The sequence below is a fragment of the Amblyomma maculatum genome, chromosome 6 (assembly GCF_055883805.1).
Source record: "Amblyomma maculatum isolate TAMU_Amacu chromosome 6, ASM5588380v1, whole genome shotgun sequence".
NCBI classification, from domain to species: Eukaryota; Metazoa; Arthropoda; class Arachnida; order Ixodida; family Ixodidae; genus Amblyomma; species Amblyomma maculatum.
Window position 1 is genome coordinate 63902071 of NC_139349.1, and position 27644 is coordinate 63929714.

The 27644-nt window shown below is 43.8% G+C and overlaps 1 protein-coding gene across 3 annotated transcripts in view; it reads left to right on the plus strand.

The window, feature by feature from the left end:
• Window positions 1-5347: 5347 nt before the first annotated feature.
• Window positions 5348-27644, plus strand: part of LOC146185894 (nephrin-like) — a 710707-nt gene continuing 688410 nt past the window's right edge. For 2 of the 3 annotated variants that reach the window (XM_084606824.1, XM_084606827.1), the window contains exon 1: window positions 5353-5457. The gene's annotated coding sequence lies outside the window, so the exon portion shown is untranslated. Of the gene's footprint in view, window positions 5458-27644 lie in introns of all 3 variants that reach the window. The other variant, XM_084606825.1, reaches the window with a different exon arrangement.

Below are 27644 nucleotides of genomic sequence, written 5' to 3' on the forward strand. Positions count from 1 at the left end.
GCCATGGCTAGAAAAACAGCTGAGCGATGCTATGACATTAATGTTCCATATGAAAAAACTGCGATTAATCACTGCTTCTTTATTCGTTATTGCTCAGATTCTGACTGCTGAGGTAGGTTGCCTTTTGCATTGGGGTGAATTAAACGAGGAAGGAGCGATTGTATCGCATTTTTTTTACGTGACTCATAGGCAACTTTGACGTCATAGCCATCTTCTGGCTATGGGGGTCAAACCAAAAGCGAAGAAGCTCGATAGGAAAATGAGTTATAAATTATTTCGCGCTAGTAGGCGAATGCTATGTAGGTAGGTCATGTCTTGTTATCTAATATTCATCATTAGCACAAAAAAAAAAACAGGTAAACAAAATTTAGTGTCTATAGCCATTTAAGACTCGCGCCTCTATGTCTATCTTACAGCGGATATCTCTTGACTGCACTCAGAGCCAAGTGGCATCCTCTCGCGGCAAAAAAAAAAAAAAAAGTAATAATAAACTGGCAGGCATCATGCAAAAGGGCTTTTCCATTCGTACAGTTGCTTAATAATATACAAAGTCAACAAACAGGAATGGCAATGGTTGCTCGCAGACGAAGTTTGGACGACTTCTCAATAATAAATCTTTCTCAGTTTATCGTTTACGCTAACATTTTCAGTCAGCCACCCACGCTGGTAACAAGGAGCTCAAAGCAAAAATCGCTCTCTGCCTCACCCACCTTCCCGTTGGTCATCAAGGGCAGCAAGAGAAGGGAAAGAAAAAATGAAAATGGCTCCAAAAAACTTCACTCTAATGTGGTTCAGGCCGGATTTAGTTCCTAGGTTTGTTCAGGTTTGTTAGTATACAGCACGTTATTTTCGAGTAGCGTGCAGGCTACAAAACGTGGTTCACATCTCAGGTTTCACAATGGCTGCTTCACGAATTTCGGAACAGAAATGAGGCAAGGCAGTACACGTCACAAGACAAACTATGAAGTAATTGAGCTGTGTCAAGCATGGCATGCATTAACAACATTTCACAAAGCATATAGAGAAATGGGAGAAGGAAGGGAGTGAACGTTTTCATGCCAGAGCCAGAACCGTTGAGTAGCATGTGTGTTGAGTTCTATGAAGAATATTTGATCCAAGAAGAAACACAAGAAATGATATGCGAAATTGACGAAGCATGTAGCTAAATAAAATACCGTTGTCATAAATTTCGTATTATCGGCCTAACGGGACAGGGTACAACTAGCCGGCTATGAGATGATGCAAAATCCTTGAATGGTTCCGCCAGTCGCCACCCTGCTAAGTTTTTCCGTAAGAACCGATGTATTTCGCCGCTCTCTGAAAACATCGTCATCGTTTCATACAGCAATCAATGCACCACAGAAATAACGAAACATTACCGGTTACGCCCAATGTGGGACGTGTGTAAGTGTAGCGTTCATCAGTCTTCGGGAATAAGAAATTATTTCTCAGTCTAATACAGGGTAAAGACGAACTTAGACCTAATTTCAAGCTTTGTTACGTATGAATTACCTCCCGAGATATACTTAAGCCAAGCTGTGAAATAGTGCACTGCAAAGTGGCAACTGCTGCCGCTGGTTGTGTGGCTTCTTTTTCTCATCCAATAAGTCTTGAAAGCTATATGCTGCCATTTTGAATCACTGCTGAAGGTAGCACACGAAGGAAGGAAATCAGCAGTTTATTAACCCCGTGCGTTTAAAAGTTGTAGCGGCAAAGAGGTTATCTGTCCATCGAAAGTAAGTGAACTTGTCTAAAGCTTATTGTAGAGAGCCTGCATGCATTACTACTGTGCATATAATCTATAGCGCGATTCTTTGAAGAGCAGCATCCCGCCAGTGTCCTCGTTTGCCGCTATATGTACCGCCAAAGCAGTGCCGGCAGCGAGGCTAATGGTTTTTGTGTCTGCCCAGATGAAACGTACATTTTCAGTGCCCCGGCAGTCGCCAAAAAATCCATACTATGCCACCCTAGCGTATTAAATTGACGCACCTGCATGCCTTTACTCGAATTGGTAGTGCGTTGCAAACATCATTTTTTTTTTATGTTCACAAACAGCTTTGGGATAGTTCACTGCATATATAAGCGTCTATTCACCTAATAAAACTGCCACCCCGCCGGGGCGCAGTGGTTACGGCGCTCGACTACTGTTTCCAAGGATGCGGGATCAAATCCAGGCCGCGGCGGCCGCTTTTCGATGGAGGCGAAAAGTAAGGCGCCCGTGTGCTGCACGATGTTAGTGCACGTTAAAGAACCCCAGGTGGTCGAAATTTCTGGAGCCCTCCACTACGGCGTCTCTCATAGCCTGAGTGGCTTTGGGACGTTAAACCCCACAAACCAAACCAAGCTACACCATCATAAAACTGCCGCAAAACTGGGCGGGGATTGTAGAGAAACATCACTCCCTTCCCTCATAATAAAGGAATAGGATGTCCATTATTCCTATCTTGTGCCAGCTGCGTCCACTTGAACTCCGCAAATTTCCTATGCCATCCGCACATCTAACTTTCTGCCGCCACCTGCTTCGCGTATACCTCACTTGAAAATCCAGTCAGTCTTAGAGACACTGAATTGTCTGCCTGCCCATGCAGATTTGTTGTTAATTTTTACTGCAATGTCTTTAACTCACATTTGATCCCTCACCCACTTTTCGCAATTTCTGTATCTTACGTTGCACCTACATCTTGCTTTCCCGTGCTTGCTGCGGTGGCCTCAATTTATGTGAACCCCTTTTCAGTATCCACCTCGTTTATGCCTCAGAAGCGAGTCTAGGTAAAATACTGCTGTTAAATACTTCTATCTGCCATTCATCACCTCCTATACGTATATAAAAATAGTAGAGCAGTAACAATCGGCAATGCCTTCATCCAGTTCAAGGCTAGAACAAGAAGACTTTCCCCATATGGCACAAATGCTCAGACTGAAGCTATCATTTTTGAAGAAAATAGGTTCTGCTCTGTTTCAAGGGGACAATTTCCCGGAGCAGACACAAAAATACTCTTCAACTATAATAAGAGGGATCAATTACAAAAACTGCAAACGTTGGTCAGCCATGTAATTAACGGCAGTGCCATAAAGCAGCTACTATGCTCGCTGTTCTGCTCATTTATATTCCAGGGGCTCACGAAAAAATAAAAAGGAACGACGTTGTAGAAAGTTGTTTATCTGAAGTCAGTGGACAGTGCAGATCACGAGCACTTTTTACCTTCCAAACTGCAACATATACTCGGTGCCGGTCACCACCGTACTTTCATCCCCACTTATTTCTTTCAGCATTGCCTCTTCAGCAGCTCCAACGATGAGCCTCCGCTTCTTTTCCTCACCTCTTCACTGAAGCTGTCAACGTCGCAAAATTCTACAACCCACGTTTTCGTAATTAGCCGGTTCATAACACGGAAGAGAAGAACCGGCATGCAGCAGCGCGTTTGCATCGTTATTTCCACGCGCACATTTACTTGAGCTTAAGGTTGCCCCGGCTTGTTTACAAAAGCACCGGGCGGGTCGGGCCGCTTTTAGCACCCTGTAAATGTCCCAAACCTTTCTTTTCCTTCTAATTCACACCGTATCCGCTACTTCCCTCCCTCCCACACTCCTTCTTGATGTTCGTTTTGTTTATTTTTTTATTTTTTTTACAAGTTCGTTCTTGCTCTCTTATGACACGCTTTGTACATCGTTGCTTCTGGTGCTCTCCGGACTCTTTTTGTTTCCTCACCTCGGCGGCTGTGAGCTTTTCAGCGACGCTTGCTGTTAGCCGCCCCCGAGACAGATTCAGCGAGCACGCATAAACACGCTCCTCTTTTGCAGCAGAGGGCGCCCCGTGGGAGCGTCGTCGGGAGGCTCATTTCGGCCGGAACTCGTGGCGGTGACATTAACGTTGCGAGCAACTTCTGAGCCCCCTGCGCTTAACTAACTGCCGGCAGCAGGCGAGCGAACGGCTTCCCCTCATTTTTGCTCACGGCAGTGGGTGTTTCTCCTTTAAACGACCGGTTTTTATCCAGTTTTGTGTATATTTGTTTTTAGGTGCGGGTTTGCTCTCTACGCTAGCGTAGCATGCGTTTGTTTGGACGAGGTAGTTTCAGCGTACTAAACACTTTCTGTGCTGCTAACAACGGATGACAGACGGTTGCCTCTCTAGAAGTCACGAAAAGCACGCAGAGACTACTGAGAAACGAACAACAATGCATGAGCTGGAACACAGAAATCAAAATGGGAGGCGCGAAGAGAAAGGGGCAAATAAAAGCAAGAGCGCCTGGCTGGAACAACAAACAATTAAGAGAGGGGGGGGGGGGGGGGGGGGCAGATTTGAACATCGCCTTTGAAAGAAGATATTTAAAAAAATATTCGACTGAAAACTCTAATGCGAACAATGCGGCTCTCAGAATAGAGGCAAACATGTGAACCTTATTCTTAGAAATTATACTCAGAAGCGTCATATTACTGTACATTCGAATGCCGTAGTTGTGGCTCATTTCCGGTTCTGGCTTGATGGATGCCGTACATCGAACACCCTTTAGTTCGCTTAACGACATGGCGTGTCGTTAAAGGCGGCTAAAATTGTCGGATGTTAGAAGGAGACGCTACGAGGACAGGGGAAAAGACGGGAAGGACCAATGACCGCCGTTAACGCTCCGCGTTTAAGTTCGGCCTCTCGCCGTCACGTCTCATTTAACTTCCTTCTTTGTTTCCTCCACACAAGTGAGTAACGGGCGAGAAAATGGCCCCGCCCGAAGCCTTTCTACGATAGCGTGGAAACCGGGCTGTGCGAGCTTTCGAGATAGGTCGATGATTTTACAAAGAACCAGGATCATGGAGGACGGTCGCAATGGCCCCGGGTTCCGCTTCGACGCTTCGCCAATGTTGATTACTCGCCGCTCTTCGCCTTGCTGCTGTTGCGTCGGTTTAGACCCAAATAGCCTTGTAGATTTCTTTTCTTGAGATCTGGCGTAGCTCTCCCCGTTTATTATCTGTCGCGATGCCTGGAGGATTTTTGCCTGGATTTTTTTCTCTTACGCCTACATATAACGTCGAGCCCTAGAACGTATAAAAAAGCAACTGCAACTTCAAAATTTTTCGACAAATATCCGCACGTGCCGCATTTTTATTCTCTACATATGTCACGTTTCGTTTATTTGTTTCATAGTCCCTATCTCCCACAATGCTCCTTCATCAACTCAATGTCGTCTTTTGTTCTCTTTTAAAGATAAAAACAGAGTTAATTTCCTTGTGTGTGTCCGTGTTTGTGTACGTGCGTGCGTGTTTCTTCTTAGTTCCTGCAGCAACTATATTTTAAATAGCTACATCTATGTGCAATATCGCTCGATACGGTTCAGCCAAGTGATCTGTTTGGCCTGTCGTTACAGGATACGCCTCTAATCCGGATGAGCTGGGCACATCTTCCTTTTTCTCATCACCTCTTCTTGGCAATAATCTGACATCTAGAAACGACATTGCAACGTTCCTGTGAGTGCATATCTTAATTGTTTGCGTTTTTACTTTTGATTATGAATGCAGTTTTTTTTTTCTAATCTATTGAATTTTCTTCGGGTCGCCTGTTATTTCTACCTGATGTTTCAAAGGGTTAGTTCTGCGGCGTTAATCTGAGAGTTTCGCGTTGTTCAAACTCTTTGCACCTTATGTGTTCCGCCGATGGCGCCACAAACGTTACGTGTGCCGCATATTTTTCATCTTTCGGCACGGCAGCAAACATTGCTGTCTTCATCGTCGCGCCCAAACAGTGCAGAGACGAAATAATTCTCACAGTCCATGACGCCTCGTGTAAAACTGCAACACACTCTCGCACTGTGCACTGCACGAACATCGTCGTCTTCATGAAATTTCTTCAGCGCTATTCACTCATTTAGGCTATCTAAATGAGTCATACGCGTACGGTATCTCTATACGTGCAAATCAACGGGTCATGACAGCATTGCTAGATCAGTTTACGTCGAACTGCCAACCATCGAGTCGTACTAGCACTGCGAAACAGTTTACATCAAAGTACAAATCAAAAGGCGAGCTGGTTTCCTTGACAGCAGCGTTACGACTGTATGCTGCGATAAGCGTCCCTATTCAGTTTTTCTGCTATCATTAGATGTTTCACTGAAACCGTCGCTATTCCACGAAAACATGGTTTCTTATTTTACACTTCCGCTAGTGAAAACTGCCTTGTAGTTAGCCGGTGTGTGTGCGCGCTTGCGTAGGTGCAGGGCATGGGCATGCGTGAATTGATGGCGACCTTAAGCGAAAATGGATAGGTAACGCGCAGAAACTATGTGCGAAATACTAGTTTATGTTTCTTCACCAGATGGTTACACCGTCGGAGAAAATCTCAATTCATAAATATTGCTGTGCGAGGAAAATAGTCGACGATTTTATTCTAAATCTTGTATACCTTGTGGCGACCCCTGGTGCAACCTGTTTACTTTTTTTGTTACTTTGGGTAGAACGGGAGGGGGCGGAGGTTGAACATGATATTGTGTTCTTCCCTCTACTATGCACGGAGTCCGCTGTCCGGTAAGGTTATTCACTATGACGTGTTTACAAAAAAAAAAAAAGAAAAAGACCTATTGTGCACGTGAGCAATAAGACTGAGGCTAAACAGAAGTAGGCCTGAGCAGCGCACTACCAAAATCTTCAGTGGAATAGCTTTTTCAACTTAAGCAGAGATATAAATTTCTCGCCCGTTGTGTTGACAGAAAATTTGGGACGACAAAAATAAGTCCTGAATTGGGAATGAGGTGTCTAACAGCTATGGTGGACTTTACTGCGAACAACGAACTCTCGGCGATCCAGCACAGGGGCGGCCTCTTGTCGGCACTAGATGCGGCACCAGGCAGATGCCGTCATCATCATTGCTTTCAACATGAATTTCTAGCTACGGCAATATTGCGACGTCTTTATAGCCAAGATGAACAAGAGGTAGAGCAGCATGGAGTTAGAAGGAGCTGGTTGGGCTTACGGCACTAAGCTCTCAGCCTCCAAAGCAGTATTTGTAAACACCTCGTTATACGTATGCACTGTACGTTCTCAATCCGAAACAAACCGCCACATTTTCTGGAAGTTACGATCCGCCGTTTAACATTGTCAGATATGAGGTGTCAGCCTTTGTATCATACGCAATAATTTTCATAACTGCTAATATTACAAACCACGAAAGCATTGTGGGGGCTATGAACTGCAGCAGAGTTTCCTTTCGTTTCGTACAATTTTCTCAGCATGTCCCCGGGAACAAATTTTGCCTTAGAGCAATTAACGAGGTATACAGAGAGTTTACGGACAAGACGTCCCTTCTGCCACTTTGTGACATATCTCTCTGAACGCTGAGTAGCATATTCACACGTTAAGTGTTGTGTTCAGCCGAGAACCCAGTGTTATTGGCGACGTATCCAGAAACTCAGGATCGGTCGAAAGGGTTGTGACGTCTTACGGAATGAAAAGTGAGCAAAGTATCAGATACATTGTAGGGGTAAGGCAGCAACGTGACTGAATAACGATATTGACAAGTAAGAATGCGATGTTTATTGATAGCACTGAAAATACAATTGGTGTGAGATTGCAAATTAACCCATGACCTTTGGCTCGAGGTTCAGACATGCTCTCCTAAGTACACGGACGCACTTTCGTTTTTCTTGACTGAGGGAGTAGTCGGGTAAATAAAATGATTGTGTCCGTCTCCGCGAAGTCAGGATCGGAGGCTACTGAAGGGGCTCATTAGTGCTGTCACGTCATACCCTTACATCAGAGCTGTAGCGTCTCCCGAAATTCTTACGACGCCTCCGAGACGTCTAATTCAGCCCGCGATGCCGGTAAAAGCTGCTGACTACATCGATATGATTACAATGAAGGGACAGGCCATGCCAACTATAATACCCCTGAATACCTGACGGAAGCCAATAAATTCGTAGTCATCGCGAGAATGGCAGGGCTGCTTTGGGTGATGTGACGATGTCAGTGCACGTCAAAGGTCCCTACGTGGTCGAAATTGCTTCGTAGCCCTCCACTACGGCTCTTTTCTTCTCTTTTTCCATTTTCACTCCCATCTTCCTTACTTCCCTTACGCGCGGTTCATGTGTCCGCCGAACAAGTGTGACATACTGCGCCTTTCCTTTCCTGTGAAACAATTTATTATTATTATTATTATTATTATTATTATTATTATTATCTTTTTTTTCCCAAGATGGCGCCCAGTAAGGACGCATGTGCGCTGTGCTCCCGCCCGTTTTTTGGCAAGCAGCAGTTTTTACGATGTGCCGACTGTGCGAAACGTGTTCACACGAAGTGCGTCACCTGGGCGGATGACGAGCTGCAACTTCTGAAGTCCGGCTCTCGGCCATTCTTGTGTAATTTGTGTGCGTCGTCGTCGTCTGACGGTGTTAGTCTTAGCGACGGTGGTGCTAGAGTCCCTGGTGCCCCGCTCCTGCCCAGCCACCCGACCGGTTTTCCCCCTTCAGCCGCGACCGGCGAACATGGCGGTGAGTTTGCCTCGCTACGGGCTCTCCTCCTCGACGCGCTTGAGGGAATCTCTTTTCTGAGCGATGAGGTTGCCCAGCTACGGGAAGAGAACGAGCGCCTTCGTGTAGAGAACTCGCGGGCTTTCGTACAACAAGCCGAGGTTATCGCCTCTTTACGTGCCGATGTTCGCGGCCTACGCCAGGAGCTTGTGCGGTGCGCTGCTTCGCAGTGTGAGCGTCCTCTCGTCGAGCGTCCTCTCGTTGTCTCTGTGGGCAATCCTACCCGTGAGGAGCAGCCATCTGTGGACTACTCCGCCGCTCTTCATCGAGGGATGACTCCTGGAGATATTCCCTGTTCATCTTCTGCCTCTGCTCCTCGCCGTGCGGTTGACTTACCCAGTGAGATGAAGAAGCACCGAAGTCGAGCCATTACTGGCGCATCGAGCTCATCTGTCCTGAACGTTGCCATTTACCAAAAGAAGCGTCCGAAGACTATTTTCGTCTCTAAACTCAGTCCCGATACTACATCGGTAGACCTTACCAACCATCTAAAATCAGTGAATATTACTCCCATTTCCTGCCGGCAGCTGAAAACAAGGTACGACTCCTACTCGTCCTTCCATATTGAAGTTGATGAAGAATCCTACAGTAAGCTTGTTGAGCCTTCGATGTGGCCGATGGGTTGCATATACAAGGACTTTCGTGGGAAGCTTTACAACGATATGCTTCATCCCTCTGAACTGACGCAAAATTGCAGTGGCCCCTAATTTGGATATCTATTATCAAAACGCCCGAGGTCTTCGGACTAAGGGATCAGAATTTTTTTCTAGCGTCTTGTCCTCTTGTTATACCGCTGTTGTGGTTACCGAAACCTGGCTGTCAAGTGATATTCCTTCCAATGATTTCTTTCCAAATAATTACTCTGTTTTTCGTAGCGACCGCCCTGAAACAGGTCCCAAATCAAGAGGAGGTGGAGTGCTCATTGCTATTGACAGTTTTGTGAAGTGTGTTCGACGTTCCGATCTGGAAACTGTTGAAGAATGTGTGTGGCTCGAGCTCACTTTAAATCGACATGAAAAACTTTTACTTGCAGCTTTCTACATTCCTCCGAATCTACCTCCTTCAGCCTATGATGATGTTCTGCTCTCAATCGAACATGTTATAACCTGTCATAGCAAACACAAACTTCTTATTTTAGGTGATTTTAATACTCCTGGTATCAACTGGAACTCACTTATTTCTTCTCACAACAATTATTACATATTAAGTAAGTGTAACGCTCTACTTGATTTCATAGCCTTTAACTCTTTGCAGCAACACAATTTCATTGAAAACTGTTGCGGTAATATTCTTGACATCTGTCTATCGAATTTTGAAAGTGTTCGAGTCTCGAGTTCGGACATACCGCTGACTCGCTGTGACAAATTTCACCCTCCGCTTCTAGTTACTACTGCTGTCTCTGCCTCACCTTCTACTAACTCAGATCGGGTGGGGAATTCGCCCCGTTTCGCGTATGCACGTGGTGATTATGTCGGTCTTTTCAATTTCTTCTCTTCCGTCGACTGGTCCCTTTTAAAGGACATTAATGATTCAGATGGACAAGTCAGTCGCTTTACAGAAATAGTTCTTGATGGTATGCGTCGGTACATACCTTTGCATACTCCTACGCGTAGGAAGTTCCCTTCCTGGTTTTCAAGGGAACTAATAACGGCGTTAAAGCTCAAGGAACGGGCCCATCGTAAAGCGAAACGCCCTGGGTTTCACAATTGGGCAGATGAGTTTCGCCGTGTGCGTTCTCTTTGCAAACGCTTATACAAGCGGGACTTCGACTCCTATCTTGAGTCTTTAGAGAGGTATGCCTCAAATCGTCCTAGTCAGTTCTGGCGTTACGTTCGCAAGCGTTCCATTAAATCAGATTTAAGTATCAGCTTAGTTGACTCTCAGGGTTCGGAAATTCGGGATGTTGCCGACAGTTTTGCACAACATTTTTCCTCCGTTTACAAACATCCACATTGTGATTCCGTTTGCCTCCCATCTGGTGCACTATCTAATTCCATTCTCTTTGACGAGGAGTTGATAACTGAGAGTCTTAAGCGTCTGAGACCATCTTTGTCTCCTGGACCTGATGGCATTCCAGCTGCCATAATAAAAGCCTTCAGTTATATCTTCGTACCAGTACTGACTGCCATATTTAATAACTGTTTAAAAAATGCTGCCTTTCCTCGCGTGTGGAAAATGGCACGCGTGTTTCCTGTCTTCAAGTCTGGAAACAAAACTGATGTTTCCAATTATCGTCCGATTTCTCTTCTATGTGCAACCTCTAAGCTTTTCGAATTAGCTTTGCACAGCGTACTTTCCTTCCATCTCAAACATATCATAGTACCGAATCAACATGGCTTCATGTCGGGTCGCTCTACTTCCACCAACCTAGTCACGTTTATGACGTATGCCTCTGCAGCAGTCCTTCAGAGGGGTCAGGTTGACACTGTGTACTGTGATATGAGCAAAGCTTTCGACGTTGTTACTCACTCACTACTTCTTGAAAAACTTCTACTCTCTGGCGTTGAAGTCTCTCTCGTAGCCCTCCTACGCAACTATCTCCTTGATCGCTTCTGCTTTGTCAGTGTCAATGGACAGACTTCTTTCGTTTACCCTGCAACGAGTGGAGTTCCTCAAGGTTCAGTACTAGGCCCGCTTCTCTTCTCCGTTTTTATTAATGATGTTTCCTCGGCGATAAAGAACTCCTCGTTTCTTCTTTATGCTGATGATATAAAAATATTCAAGGTAATACATTCTTTTCAAGATTGCGTGTTGTTGCAATCGGACATATCTGCTTTTTCTGATTGGTGTGCGATGAATCGACTTACCCTCAATTCTTCCAAAACTAGGGTTGTGTCCTTTACTCGTAAAACACATAGCTTTCTCTACCATTATTCTGTCAATTCTGTGCTGTTGGATAGGGTTGATGAAATTAATGACCTTGGTGTACTTTTTGACCGCACCCTCAGCTTCTCCTCTCACACTAAACGCATTGCTCAGCGGGCTATGCGCACACTCGGATTCGTTTGCAGACTTTCGAGAGAGTTCCATACTCCACTTCCGTTCCTAAAACTGTACCTGTCCATATGCCTCCCGGTCTTGGAGTATGCGTCGGTTGTTTGGAATGGCACTTGCAAATCGAACTTGGACAAGGTTGACAGAGTACAAAAAAAATTTTTACGGATATTTCATTATCGCTTTCCTTTCGCAACTTCCCCCTCTCGCTCCACCAGGAGCGCCCAACTGAATCTTCCTTCCCTTCACTGCCGTCGTATCAGACTTGATATCATATTTCTGTACAAACTCCTTCATGGCCACATTATGTGCCCTCAGCTCTTAGAGTACATCCTACTGCGCGTTCCGCGAAAGAGCATGAGGGAATTCAGACCATTTCAGGTTTCTCCTCTTCATTCCCACTCCCCTCTGGACAGGATGCAGTGGTTATTTAACTCTTTTTGTCCTCACCTTGACATCTTCCAAAACTCGCTCTGTTCATTTACATTGGATGTTCGTAGCGTTGTATTCTAAATAGTACTTTATCACATATAACTCCCACTTTCTAGCCTTAAATTGTATTTACTTCACTTTTTGCTTTTTCTCCTGTTCAATGCTGTCTGTATCTTGAACTACTTTTTATCCGTTTCTTGCTTATATTTCAACTTTAAACTTTATATTCGAATCTTACTGTCCCTTGTTCAATTTTACTTCTTTATTGTATTATTCTGTATTTCTAGCCTGTGTTTTAAGTACCATGCACTTGTTGCGCCTGGAATGGTTGTTTATTTTATGTATATTTCTATATTACTATAATCAATGTCAGTCATCTGTTTTTTTTTTTTTTTTTTTTCTCTTCTACCTACCGTTCTTTTTTTTTTTCTTTATTTCCTGGTGTGCTAAAAAATTCTCTCACTGTGTATATAAGTGATGATACTCATTGTTTGCTTAATTTCCGTGATACTTTTCGTCTCAGTTTCATTTCATGTATTATTTATTTCTTTTTTTTGTGTTCTCTCTGTGTGTGTAAACATGTTTGTGCTTTTTCATTTTTTTTTTTTTGTGCTGCAGCACAAAGACCACATGGTTGTTCCTGCGCACATTAAATAAAGATTGATTGATTGATTATTATTATTATTATTATTATTATTATTATTATTATTATTATTATTATTATTATTATTATTATTATTATTATTATTATTATTATTATTATTATTATTATTATTATTATTATTATTATTATTATTATTATTATTATTATTATTATTACCTGAGAGGCAGCCCTGGATTGTGCGATGTCCGCGTACGTTAAAGGCCCGGAGGCGGCCGAATCACCGCAGCCTTCCACTATGGGACCTCTTTCTCTCCGCTTCCATTCCCATCTTCCTTCCCTGAAGCCTGGCATATACTGCGCCTTCCCTTTTTGATAAACCAATGAACAAATTGCAAGAAAAAATATGAAAACATGATCGCGACCTAGTTAGGTGTAGGTGTCCACAGTTCGGTGGCAATAAAACCTAACTAAAATAAAAATTATTAAGCGCCGATCGAAAAGCGGATATTAAAGAGGCTACCGCTGCACCACAAAGCTTTCGCTCTATTCCTTGGTTCAAGCCATGTTTTTTCTGTCACGTTTTAAACAACGGTGATAAGAAATACGCAAAAACACGCTGATTCTGAACTCAAAATTTTTTAAGTAGTAAGATTAAATCAAACAATTACCTCACTTTTCCACAGGCCTGAAAATTTTTGTGGCACGATTTCGCTGCGTCTGTATTCATTTCTGAGCTCAATTAATACTTCACACAAAAAACTTAACCCGCGCCGGGGTGACGCAGTTGTTACGGCGCTCGACTACTGTTCCCAAGGACGCGGGATCGAATCCCTGCCTCGGCGGCAGCTTTTTTATGGGGGCGAAAAGCACGGCGCCCGTGTGCTGTACGATGTCAGTGCACGTTAAAGAACCCCAGGTGGTCGAAATCTCCGGAGTCCTCCAATACGGCGTCTCTCTTAGCCTAAGTCGCTTTGGGACGTTAAACCCCACAAACCTAGCACAAACCTAACATAAAAATGAAGTATAACTCCGGGAATTGTCTCCTCCAAGATCCGGAACGACCTGAAATGAGTTTTTTGGCTGGTCACTCATTGATGAGCCACGCATAAGGCACTGCTTTACGAGAAATGATACTTGGGGGCATTTTGAGCCAGCCCCGCCGCAGTGGTGCAGTGTTTAAAGATGCCCATCTGTGCTGGAGTAACCGCGGGTTATCCCGGCCGCCGGCGGCTGCGTTTCGAAGGAGGCGAAACGTAGAGGTGTTCGTGTGCTGTTTGATGTTGTTGCGACTAAAGAAAATGCACGGGCCTGCTACTGGCTCTGTAACTGAGCCCCCTCATTTGCTACGTGAGGAAGAAGGAGAAAATAGAGAAGAAAAAAAAAGAAGAGGGAGAGAGAAAGGTCGCAACAGTCATCGTCCGCCATCGGAGCGGTGGCGTGCCAAACCACTGCTAATTTTAGAGCGCAGCTCTTTGGCGCCCGTGCCTGGGTTTCGCGTCGTCGTTGCCTTCGGCGTCGCCGCTGTCCCTCGTAATCAGCTCCACTTTCATTCCCAACTTCCTCCCTTTCTTCCCCTACAGCGCGATTCAGGTGTCCACAGAAACAAGTGTGACAGATAATGCGCCCTTCGACCCCGTCGGGTTGGCGCAGCGGTTACGGCGCTCGACTACTGTTCCCAAGGACGCGGGATCGAATCCCGGCCTCGGCGGCAGCTGTTCCATGGAGGCGAAAAGCAAGGCGCCCATGTGCTGTGCGATGTCAGTGCACGTTAAAGAACCCCAGGTGGTCGAAATTTGTGGAGCCCTCCACTACGGCGTCTCTCATAGCTTGATTTGCTTTGGGACGTTAAACCCCACAGACTAAACCAAACCATTCCTGTGCGCGATTCAGGTATCCGCAGAAACAAGTGTGACAGATACTGCGCCTTTCCATCCCTGTGAACCAGTTATGGTGGTGGTGGTAAATCGTTTATTGTGGGAACCAGGGTACATTAAAAGTATTGAGGTGGTTCCTGGTCCCGGCTGGTGTCGGTCAGGCCGTGCCTGGCAGCGACCGCTTCAGCCCAGTCAACCATCATCTTTTGCGCTGCTGGGTCCGAGCTGGACACCGCGATCTCCCAACCCTCTTGATCCGTGAGTCCCCATTGGAGTGGTGGCTTGAAATCTTCGCATAGAAACATTATGTGATTGAAGGTGGCTCTAAATGCGCCACATAGAGAGCAGGTGGGGTCGTACCGGCCCGGGTGTGCCAAGGGCAACCAATCTGGGGGAGGAATGTTTTGGCTTGTAGCTGTCGCCAGCTTATTATTGCTAAAGCAATACTGCTTGCAGTTTGAGGCATAAGCGTGGCCCGGCGCTGACCTCCATTGATCTTTGACCTTTAGACGACCCCAAGCTACCAGGAGCTGCCAACTTCGGTCTCGTTTCACATGGGACGGCTATGTCCGAATCAGCCTGCCAGGACCCTGGCATTCACGTTACTCCTAGAGCTCAATAAGGCACGTTCATACGGTTTGGTTAAAGAGGGTCTTCCTTCTCTTCCCTCGTGTGTGGGAAGAGAATGCCAGTATACATGTGGTTGTGTAATCTGTTAAGGATTGCATGCTCGAAAAGTTTGCCCATGCATTATGTGAGAGAGATTGGTCAGAGGTTGGTTATGTCTAGTTTGCCTGCTTTGGGAATGAAGGTGACTCTTGCGTGTGACCATTCCGGGGGGCGAGTGCTTCCAGTGCTTGTTGAACAAGTCTGTCATGGCTTGGACAGAATGGTCATCGAGGTTGCGCAGAGTTTTGGTTGTTATGCCATCTACTCCTGGGACGGACATAGTGCGGAATTTATGCATCGCTGCTCGAACCTCCCATGTCTGCATCGAGATCGGGGTTGGGGTTGCACATTTTGATGTATTTTGCGTATATACAGTTAGTTTGATAGTCCGGATCTTTGTCCGATCATCCTTTGGCTTTCGAGGAAGGCCTGGCCCGGATCTATCCCGTCCTCTATATTCTGTAAAAACAGGTGCTAAAAATCGATGAGACGCTTGCTAACTTTGGCTACAGCGTTTTCAAGTCAGTTTAAGATACTTGCGAAGGTTCTTCCTTTTCATCTGCAGCTTGTGGCATTAGTCTTCGCCGCGCAACGTTCCTTAGGGTCCACGCGTTGCCTCCCGTAACCTGCCGATAACTTAATTGCTCTTTTCATTTCTCCGACCACAAAGCTTCCTTCATGACAGTCAAGAGCTGTTAGTGGAGTGCTTCCTGAAGGAATATGTGTGAAAAATAAAATAGTTGTCTGTAATTGTGCGTCTCTTGTTCAAAATCTTTGCCTCAATCTATCGAAAAAGGTGGAACAGCTGATGAGCTGAGCTCAAATTTCGCATTAGGCAGTAACGTAATCGTAGGCAATTTTTTTATTAAAGGACGCAATGTAGCTATGACAGTCCACGTCCTGCAGAAGGGCTTTGACCCAGGCAGAAGAGTGATTCCTTCTTTCAGTCTAACGTTGGCAATTTGTCGAGCCTGAGTTTTGTCAGCTGTGCTGTCAGAGTGAAAATTCGGTTTCAGGCATGCCTTCAAACTTCTTGCTTGCCAGTGATTGGAAACATCTGTGGTTTTTGGGTTGCAGTTACTTCTTTGAACGCTTCACGCCTACGTTCGGCGAAAAAGACAAAAAGAAAAAAAACAAAACACGATGTTTAAACTGCTCCTCGCATGCAAAAAAACAAAAAAAAAATCATGTAATGTGTCCTGTGCGATGTCAGCGCGCGTTAAAGATCCCCAGGTGGTCGAAATTATTCTGCAGCCCTCCATTACGGCTCCTATTCCTGTCTTTCCACTTTCTCTTCCACTTTCCTCCCTTCCCTATACGCGTTTTAGGTGTCCACAGAAACAAGTGTGACATTGCACCTTTCCCTTCCTGTGGACTAATAATAATAATAATAATAATAATAATAATAATAATAATAATAATAATAATGATAATAATAATAATAATTGTTGTTATTATTATTGTTATTATTATTATTATTATTATTATTATTATTATTATTATTATTATTATTATTATTATTATTATTATTATTATTATTATTATTATTATTATTATTATTATTATTATTATTATTATTATTCATTAGTCTGGCGTTTCGACCTTTTAAACACTAATCAATTGGTGAAAATGAAAAAAAAAAACATCCATTTGTCTATCTCGATATTTATTAAAGCCCCCTTGTGGTGCGGCAACTGAAGAGGTAACTTTAATAATAAAAATTACAGAGCAGCTAAACGAGAAAACTGGGTGCAAATTACAAGATCGCATTTTTTTCCAGACTTGGTTCTCGGGTTCATACCGATAATTAAATATGTACACTTCACGCATTAATATCTCTCAATAATGTAGAAGGTGACAAACTTCGTTCCCACAGAGACAAACATATGAAACAGTTTCTACTCACGCTTAATATTTTATTCCAGACTCCTCGCAAACGTAAATTACTAATTTACTTTCTGAGTTAAACGTCTTCTGTTTGTTTCATGGCGACTGCGCATAACTATTTCAATAGAATGACAGGAGAAACTATGCACCACGTCGCGTTTCCCACTTATTGAGTAGCACGCGTGCTTCTAAAGAATTCACGCTGGCTTTCGCACATCACGAAGAGATTGCGTAGCGCTTCAGGTTTTACATCAACCAAAGAAGTATCAGGTCGTCGCGACCCTTCTTGCACGTACCTTTCACTGCAGTAAGTTTTCAACAGCCCCTGGTTAGTACGTTAACAAAAAAGAAAACAAGCGCAAATTCGCTGCGTAGCCCATATAATAGAAGAAAGGGGTAGAGGCGAAAAAGAGGAGAAGAAACGGGCCCCTTAGCTTATCCGGCCCGATACATCCACCGTCCGCAGGATGCCTGCGGTTGCTTTCCGCTGCATTAGAACGGCAAGCCCAGTGGGCTCGGCAACTAAATAATGGGATGGAGACGCCGGCCGGGAAAAGCTTTCCACTTTCGGCTACTCTGCGCTCTCCTGAACTTACTCACGTACCCACCGGCTTCTTTTGTCCGTCTTCTTTCGGCCGATATTTCGCCTTCAGTGCAGATCTTCGAGTTCGCCCCGACCGGCTCCTTCTCCTCCCGGTTTTCCCCTCACCCATCTCCTTCTCTTTTACTTTTTGATGCGCATTTTCTTGAGCCTTCAGGGTGTTCCGAACCATCCTAAAGAGTCAGTACCGAGGCGAGCCTCCTCGAATTTACTGCGGTCGTGTTCATCTATTTTACAAAGCGCTACCGTTGCCTGTGGCTTGGGGTCGCCGTGAAGCCGCGAAGAAGCGAGCCAAGGCTGAAGAAGGAAGGAAGAACGGGAGGCCGGTGAAAGAGTGAAGAGGACGGTTCTGCTGCCAAGGTAAAGAGAAGGGGCGTTACGAAGTCTTTCGCGCACAGGCCATAAGAGGTGTAAAAGGTAAAAAAAAAGAAAAGAATATAGTTTCAAGCGCGCATGCTCAAAATACGAGTGCGCTACGCAAGTACACAAAGAACCAAATGAGAGAAAAAGGAAGACGTAATGAGAGGCAAGGGTGTAAAGGCTTGAGGGCGTGTGGCAGTGTTCGCCTCCTTGCGCAAGGGGGTAAGAGAGGAAAAGAATTAAAGGAAGCGAATAAAGAAGCAATATTAAAGTAAAGGAAACAAAATTTACCAAGTGAAAAATAAAAGCGTGCAAAAAAATTGAGATGAGTGGCCGAGAGGGTGAGAGAGTTCCCGGCAGTTTGATGTATTTCGCGTGCTACCATGTTCCGGAGATCGGGGGCCTTTTAGGCAAATTGAATCTTAACGCGTTTAACGCGCCTCCTGCTGGGACGTGCCTCCGCATGGGGCCGGCCACCGGACAACAATGGCTGGGGAGCCGCGCAAGCTGCTCGGCAAGGAACATCGAGTGGGTGGCGCGCTCAATGTGTCACCCGAACGATGTCCGGGCCGTTTGCAAATGCGGATACATGACAAAGAGACAGCGGTAACAATGTCGAGCAGTTAAGGAAGTCGCTTCCTTGCAGGCTCTTCCCGCAGAATGTGTTTTCGGGAGACAGCATGATCGGACTTTTTGGGGTTTCTCAGCGCGACGAAGCGCTAAAGCGACTCACTGCTTCGGCCGTACAGCTGGATTGGGAGCGCCGGAAAGTGCCTCCGAGAAGCTGCTAGGCGGTCAGAGACTGTATTCAATCTCTGTTTTCAGCTTTTTTCTTTCTTTTCCTGCAGTTTTCTAGGACCGTTTGCGCCCGTCTAGGCGCAGGGCCCGAATTATGTAAACTGCTTGAACTTACTCTTGAATCGCGGACCATTTTGTGATCACCATTTGTTGGCATGATACTGAGAGCCTATTTTCGAACTGATCATTACTTCGTAAATATTTTTCAAGGCAGCTTTGTTTTCGCGAGAGCCTATAGTATCGTTTTGGGTTCTAGAACATGAGGCACCGGTTAAAGTTGCAGGATTCTGCAGTTTTATTTTACGTATACCTCATAGCTGTTGAGGAGATCGAAAGGTTTGGGCAAGAGAGAGTACTTACACAAACTCTAGATTTGCGCTACATGATTTCTTTTCATGATGATTGCGTCTGGGAGTTTTCTCCGCCTTCCAAATACCCTTTCGGCAAAGGGAGAGCTAAGGAGGCTCTAAAGGGTAACAGCCGCGTTTTTTTTTTTTTTCAATCTCCTCTAATTTTACTTAAACCTTTAGGACACCTCCTTTAAAGTTTTCTAGTTGTAGCGTATTTCGGCGTGGTTTCATGTTTTGCTGTATCAAAAGAATTTAAATACTTATTTCGTTGGGGTCCTGCGGTCAATCTCCAATCTTTACTTCGCCTGTAGCAGACGCTGGTGGTCGGTTATCTAAACTACTGTGCGTCGGCTCTTTCGCCGATGAGACCAATGGAATTGCGAACACTGGAAAGCGCCCAGGCGCTTTGTTTAAGAATGTGATAGGTTGTACTATGTAATTAAGGCCTCGACATGGGGCGCATTTTATGAGGCTCGCGCTTGCCTAGGCGGCATTTATTTCCAACAAGAGCCAGTACGGCTGCAAGTGAGACGTTTTCCCAGGCATCCCCCCCCCCCCCCCCCCCCCCGTCCTCCGGCCAATATTAGAAATAAGTGCCCAGACATAACCCATTAGAAAGCCATCAGGGCACAAGCGAATGGGATGTCTACAAAATACATGCCCAACCAATGTGTTGAGGCGCTTTTAGTAACGCTTCCAATACTCAATGTGCGGGAACATACAGTAAAAACGTCATACATCCCAACAGCTGGAAAGAAACAATTGGCACTAACATACATCTTTTCTACGCATGGTACTCGAAGGAAAACTCTGGCGCTTCGAGGAAAACTACTCGAAGCGCCAGAGTGAAACAAACTGATAACTGGCGTGCGATGAAGGCCATCTTGGAGTTTTTAGGAGAAACATGGTTATATTCTCGCCTTTGACACTTGCGCATACCGCACTGGGCGTACCATACGTGCATACGCATGTGCTGTAACATGCGTAAAGTATGTACCGAAGTGTATAAGCATTTCTAGGGGAACATGTGTGAAAATACATCGTCTATTTTAAATTTGTTTTGTGCAATGGTGTGCATGCTTACGCATTTGTGCCTGCATACTAAAAGGCAGACGTGCTCGGCGTTTGCTGTGGAGCTTACGTTAGAGCTTGCTTTTGGTCCTGTAGGACAGGTGTCACTCACAGTCTTCAGTTTAGCTAATCAACTGAGCTTTGCGGCTATATTCGAGACGTCATACGCTAAAACCTACTTTTGGTTTTTGCATCGCGGTTTTTGCATTCTTAAATTACTTCTACTTGGTATTTTGAAAAGCGGTTTGATGTATGTACCTGAGAGAGGGCACTCTAAGGAAGGCAAAGCGATTATGAACTCAAAATATTCAGAAACCCAGAAGTTGAATTTCACAGCATGTAATTAGTCTTATGTGCCCCCCGAAGTTTTTCGATTCCTTTTTTTTTTTTAACAGTTCATCATATTGTTGAAAAAAGGCGGATAAGCAAAATTGTTCAAACGGAACAAACTGGGCAATCTCTGCCCGCTCAGAGTTGGAGATATCAATCAAGGGAATTGCTTGAATTAATTTACTTCCTATGAATGAAGGAGGGCAGGCATTGGACAAAAATGAGACTAGACAGGCAATAAATACATGAAATAAGCTATATTTTTATCTTTCTCCTGAGTGATTGAAAGCATAAGTCTGAAGAAGTATTGAAGAAAATGGGGAAAAGCACGAAGCAAAATATTACCAGTGATCTTCGGCTAATAAAAACAAAAACGCAAAGCATTCATTTGCGATAATTCTGCGCTTCTAGCTTCTTGGTATCGCATAAAAAGACAAATAAAAAAAGCATTTGTCCCTCACAAAAAAAAGGGACCCGTAAAACACCTTCACAATGAGGATATGCCTACACGAAGTGCTGTGTTTGCTTTGCGATGAATAATGAGAATGGCGTTCCATTGTTCGGTTATATTGTGAATGTCAACAGGTAGGTCCCTTTTCGCGGTGTTTCTCAACCTGTGATTAACGCAGGGTACTGTGCGCCAAAATTATTATAAATTTACACTTTCCTGCGAACAAATACAGACATGACAGAGTGCCTTTAGGTTATCTGGGAGGCTCAAGTACGTTTGCACGTGTACAAAAATGGGCGTTCGCTTCCAAACGTAACCTAATGAGTATTTTCGTCAAGTAATATGGCACATTTATTCCTTACTTTCCGTCGGCTTCCTTCTGCTAGAAATAAATCATAGTTCATACCAAAAGTGTGTATGAGCAGTAACCGTGCGCCCTTAAAATTTGTTTCATTAAAATATCGTCATGCCGAAGGGTGAGTTGCCTGCCAAGCTGATCCCACCAGCAGCCAGCCAGTACCCGAATCTCAACTTCGTTACCCTTGTGTTGTGTGGTTAGTTTAGTAAAATGTATCATTTCTTTCTTCCACAAAGCACTTCCTGTTTCAGTTCCCTGGACGACACAAGCTAGAGCTAGGATAGAAGAAGTGAACCGTGTATATAGCCTGAATATCCGCTGCGTGCAGGTCAACACTCGGTAGAGCTCGTAGAGTGGCCTCCGCTTTCAGACATTGTCTTCGAGCATTGTTCTAAAAAAAATAAGCCTACCAAGAAAACAACGCTATCTCTCGGTTTATGCACAGCTATTTGTTCCCGCTGCGACTTCGCGGCTTGTCTGCAGGCACTTGTTCCCAAGTAATTGAATTTTAGGAAGCCGCACAGAGCGCACATATGCCTCTGGAGAGTCGTAGAGAGACGTCAAGAAACATGGTATCCCTACCATTAGGCAAAAAGAATACCTGTGCTTCTGAGAGGTTCCTGCTTGTGGCTGTAGATAAAAACGGTGAGAAAGAATATTGTCAGAATACTTCTTTCATCAAATATTACGCCGTCTTCGGTCGATGGCGAGCCAAAAATAAGTAAATATACGTCTGCATGACCGTAGACAGCTTTCTGCATGTTGTTATAGGCTGTACAAATCGCTGAAATGTTTCAATGTTTCACAGTCGTGTACACTGTACATATACAAAAAACATATATACTGCGGAGAAGCAAATTCAATTAACATCGGCGCAAAGCTAGTACTCAGACAGCCGCCCCGGACGAATCCATTGTCTCTGCTGTGGTACATGCGCGTGCCGCAGTGGTAAAAACTAACCAGAAAACAGGGTCTGCATACCAACTGCATCACGAAGCCCTTGAAGCTCACGTAAAGATCAAAGGGTATCGAAAGGAGAGAACAAGGGTTTAAAAAGAGTAAGAAATATACCCCCTTTCTTGGTGATTTTGCATAGGCGGTACATGTCGCCCGCTCTGTTAGTTCATGATGGGAGCGAGACTCTTTGGTCTGCCATTGTAGTCTTTCATGAGTTAGTGGCTAGAGGAGTATAGGAAGCACAGAAACCGTGTTGACCAACTGATAATGGATGGCGCTTGAATAAAAGGAGGAAGCGTATAAATAACTAGAATCATTATCGCCATTCATTACACTCCATGCCGGGCTTTCTTTCTTCGTGCCTGCCTAGTCGGCATCACTGTTGGTAAAACTGGGCCATCGTGTTAGGCGACTCGAGACACGGTAAGCATCTTCAAGGTCGCAAACGTTATAAGGTATTGTGGCTGGAGCAGCGCCTTTTCTCTTTAACTCTAATCCCGTCAGCGTCTTCGCGTTTTTTTCCGCCAATGTTGAAGCCACTAGCCGAAAGTTCAGTTTTGTCCTGAAGCTGGAAAGTGCTGCATTGATCATTAACTGGATATTTATGCAGCGTCACGCAAAGGCGACCAGGATGTGAAGGCGGCCGAGGACAGATGCATGATCGAACAAAAAAAGAAACTCAATGATATATGTCCTTGCAGTGGCTGATTCATTCATAGGCTCAACCAAGTGTTCTATAGGCTAATGCACCACTATATGGTAATGAGAAATGCTGAGATGGCCATGCTTTTTGGATGTGAAAGCCTCGTGACTCAAGACTTGCGCACACAGGATTAGTCGACGGAGTGTGTCCGCTGTCTTTAAATATAAAAGCAAACTGTCAATAAATAGAAATCCATTACCACTAGAACGAAAAGATCAGCTTCCCTAGCCCAGGCAAGAGAGCACTACGCGTGAAGATTTAATTCATGGTGACAGTGTGACATATGAGCGGGAAGCTTTAAAAGCTCAATCAAGCTGCCAGAGTGGCTAAGCCTGTTCCAAACATTGGCTGTATTGAAGCAGCTTTAGTTTCATGTGGACATGTCTGTTTGGCACGTCCCTGTGAATTCTGGTTCTACTACATTTATGATCAAGCAGTCAGTGAAAAAAAAAAACAGCAATTCGACGCTGTCCGACATGGCTATCGAACTAACGTTCGATACGCTGAGTGCATGCTTTACCGCTGATTGCAGAAACTGTTGGTTTGCATGTTAAAGTAAACTCATTTAGCAGCGCTGTCACGACCTATTGGTTCGTATGTTGGCATAAACTAATTAAGCAATGTCGTCATGACCGTTAATTGCATGTAGCGAGATAGCGTATGTGGATGTCGTATTTTCCTAGGTAAGATAGCGGCGAAGATGGAACTTTATGAAGTTCTCTGACCTTGATGGGTCACTACAATTTAGAAATCTGTGTTCTGGGTTCGAGACCTTTTGTCTTGTTTACGGTGATGTAGATGAAGTCTAGTGTAATATCTCATTTATTTTCGTCATGACAGGTTAATGCTTTTACAGTCTCGGTTTCCAAGGCAGAAAAAAAAAAAAGATCAAGAAGGCAAACGTGCTCTTTTTTTCTTTGTCATGTTAAAATCTTGGAATAACAGTGCCCTCATTGCCATGTGGCCGCGCAGAAAACTTTCAAAGACCAACACGTTTCTATTAGCGCACGAGATTAAATCTTTTTGACAATGTACCTAAGCGACTTTGCAAAGCAATTATCACTAGAGCCATCACTACAAAACGCATTTTTTTATTACTTTCCATGGGTTTTACGTATTTCTTTAGCTCCCTCGTCCATGGAATAAGCATGCGATTCCTGCTTCCTTTATCTTCTCGTTTATTTCTCAAACATACGATCATTACTCCTGGTCAAGCTCCGTGACTCTCATTTTTCAACACCTCATAGTGCAGACACTTTTAAATATTTATATATGATCGAAAAAATAACAAAATAGAATCAGACGCTAGCAGTGTTATCAATGGAAACGAGAAAAAAAAAATGGCTTTTGCCAATTCTGAAACAGTTTCGCTAAACGTCCCGCCGACTAATTAGTAACTCTGCTATTAAAGGCAAATATAGGCTGCCGCTATCAACTTTCCCCTCGTCTGCTTACCTACTCTTTCATTCATTGTTTATGCATGCTTATGGATCATTTACTGTTACATTATTGTAATAATTGATGATTCCTTATTGTACGTACTGCCGCCTCCCCTCGTCCGCCACAAGCACACCCGATCCTGTATAGGAAAAAAATTTACTCTTGTTATAAAAACGAATGGGATGGAATTTGCAAAAGTACTTAGGAATAAATGCGACTTAGGAGACACAACGCACTTAATCGCAAATCTGTGGCAATTCAGGCCATGATCATGAGGCTATACTTAGAAACGTGTTTCTTTTATTTTGCTAATTGAAAAGAAAAGCGTTCCATCATCAAGCACTTTGAGGCATACAAAAATTCAAATGCAGATATTCTACCCAGATATATGTGTTACGAGGCTTTCGCACTTTCGATGAACGCATGTCGCGTTTAGTGCAATAAAAATCACTGGAAAAAAAGCTAGAAATTTGTCACCTGACGCTGTTTAACTTGCATTCAAACGGCACATCACAAGGCTAGCTGTTCCGCATTTTTTCATGCATCTTTTTTCCGTCGCGGCCAAGACTGAATGCCGCAGCAACGTCCTTGTGCAGCTAATGGTTGACCCATCGTGGCAGATATGAAGACATGAAGCGGTAGCGCGAGGGAGTTGTGAGAGACTGCGACTGCATTACCATGGTATTGAAGCTTAGATTTTCCTTACGACGCAGTGAAAAACTTATTTCGGCCACTAAGATCACCGCCTTGAGACTTATTAAACGTGCCTTTTTTATTTTTTATTCAGTGATTGTGTGGACAATACATGGTACTGCCCGTGGGGCAGGACAAAAGGGGGTAATTAGTCTCCTTACGAGGTCATGGCCCCACTGGGCGCAACAGCAGCGGGTACAAAGTACAGGCAATGCACATGCAACTACATACAAAAATCTTCACCGTATATAACTACACATGAAACAAAAACACCGAGTTAAGAACTATCACCGCAGTACAAAATACGCATTCAGACACGTGCCAATAACAAAACATAAGGAAATGTAACAACAGTTATGGAACTCTGGAACAATGTAAAGGAATAGCACAATACATTTCGATTTCGCATCTAATTTAGTCATGTATTTGGTTTTCTATTGAAGTGAAAAGAGGTTTTATTCTCCGTTTGAAAGTTGGCAGACTTCTACTTGTTCTTGCGATATCAAGTATGTCTGGGTAATTATTACATAGTTTCATGATTTGATGATCAATTGTCTGTTTAGCATAATTAGTCCGAGGTTTATATACAACAATGAAAGTCCTCCGCAGATTGTGTCCCTATTTAGATAATGACTAGAAAATCTATTATAATTGCTCGACACTTCAGAAAATACGTACACAGATAATTTCTGCGTTATATATCGTGGAAAGGTAGGATATTATGTGTTGCCATGAACGTTACGGTGTCTGAATTTTCCTTATATAATGCTCTAATGGCCCTCCGCTGCAGTGCAAATAGTCTGTCATTGTCAGTTTTCATTCCGGTACCCCATACTAAACAACAGTAATTAAAGAGAGAGTGTATTAGTGAGGAATAGAGCTGCTTTTCGAGCCTGACAGGGTAAGATTTCGAAGGCGGCTTAATATTCCAATACATCTCGCTACTTTCATTCTTACATTTCCCACATGGTGGGACCATGTTAGGTTTGACTGGAAAGTAACACCTAAGAATGTATGACAATCTACACGCTCAAGCAAAGCATCATTATAGTACAGGATCACATTGTTGAGAATGGGCTTGTGGTTTGAAAGTTAGTATCGGAATGAAAATTACTGCACATGTTAGACATCAACACATCGAAGTATGTTCATTTAAAACTCAACATAATCTGTGTTTATATAATCCGTGACATCTGATATTTGCTGTGACATAGAGCGTTCAAACACTACATCGAAGATTCATAGAGGTTGTGAAAATAAAAACGTCTGGCAGCCTGCCTTCAGCGAAAATTAGTTCAGTTTCTGTGCTGATTGTGAATTTATGTTTTTGTGTCTTTGATTACTGTTAGGCAGTTCATTCTCATTTATTCATAAGTCCCGGGAGGGGGCGGGGGAGGGGGGGGTCTGATTTTAAGACAAACCACTGCGATAGTAGGTTTGTGTTTGTGCTTAACGGCACGACGTCTCGTTAAGCATTTTGCAATGCTAACAGAAGCGAATGTGAGCCATATGCAATCCATTGCCATCTAGGAGCACGATTTAATCAGTCTGAACAAACTACATGCTGTGATTACTTTATTCAAGCATCCATCCTTCAAAAAATCAGTTTATCGGCAAATGCTTTCAGCAAATATGCGATGTGGAAATCTCCGCATTGAGAAGTGTGGTCACTCAACGTTAGCACATCGAAAATATGTAAATAATTTATTGAAATGTAGAATAAACTCATCTAGGCAGAAACACGCTTACAAAGTGAAAAAGCCGTAATATGTTTTTTTCATGCACACGTTTCAGTACGCTCTTGAATGGCGAAATATGAAACTGTATGCATGATGAATGAAAAGTCCTTGCTACACGCTGTCTTGAAGAAACAAACATAAGGACTGGGTTTCTAACTTAATATTTTGTTACAGCCATACTAGAAGAACTTACAAGAGTAAATTTTTCGTAATCAGTAGGCATTGTCGGCTTCTTTGCGCACCTTGCGTTTCCGTATTTTCTGAATCTCCTCAGTAGTAACAACTCTGCAAATGAAATAAAATCGAACCGGTAATAATATTAATGATAATCAATATTTTCACAAAAAGAGATACAAATTCAGGCCTCCAAGGAAAGCTTCAAGAGCAGTGCCTGGATGTTGGCGAACATTAATAATGTGTAAAAAACAAATAATAAGTCCAGACGTTTCAAGAGATCAAGGGTAAAAAAAAAAAAACGACGCAAAGGGGAGCGGAGCGGAGATGAAACTGAAGGCCATTGCTCCAAAACATAGAGTTTCATAAGTTACCAGCTTATGCAAAAGCCTTTTCAGGCAGGCTATTCAATACCAGAGGAACACAAAAGGACGTACAAGTTCTCTTTATTTGGTTCTCACGCGAGGCAAAGTAAATCGTTCCCTTGGCCGAAGTTATCTTACTGGTGTACACTCATTGCAAACTCCTCTTTTCCAAATATATTTTAGTACAACTGTTAGTTTGTACAGGTGGTCAAACTCAGGGTTTCGCAGTTAGGTTAACAAATTCATATTCAAAGGCAAAGACATACCGTAACAGACAGACTTCCGCA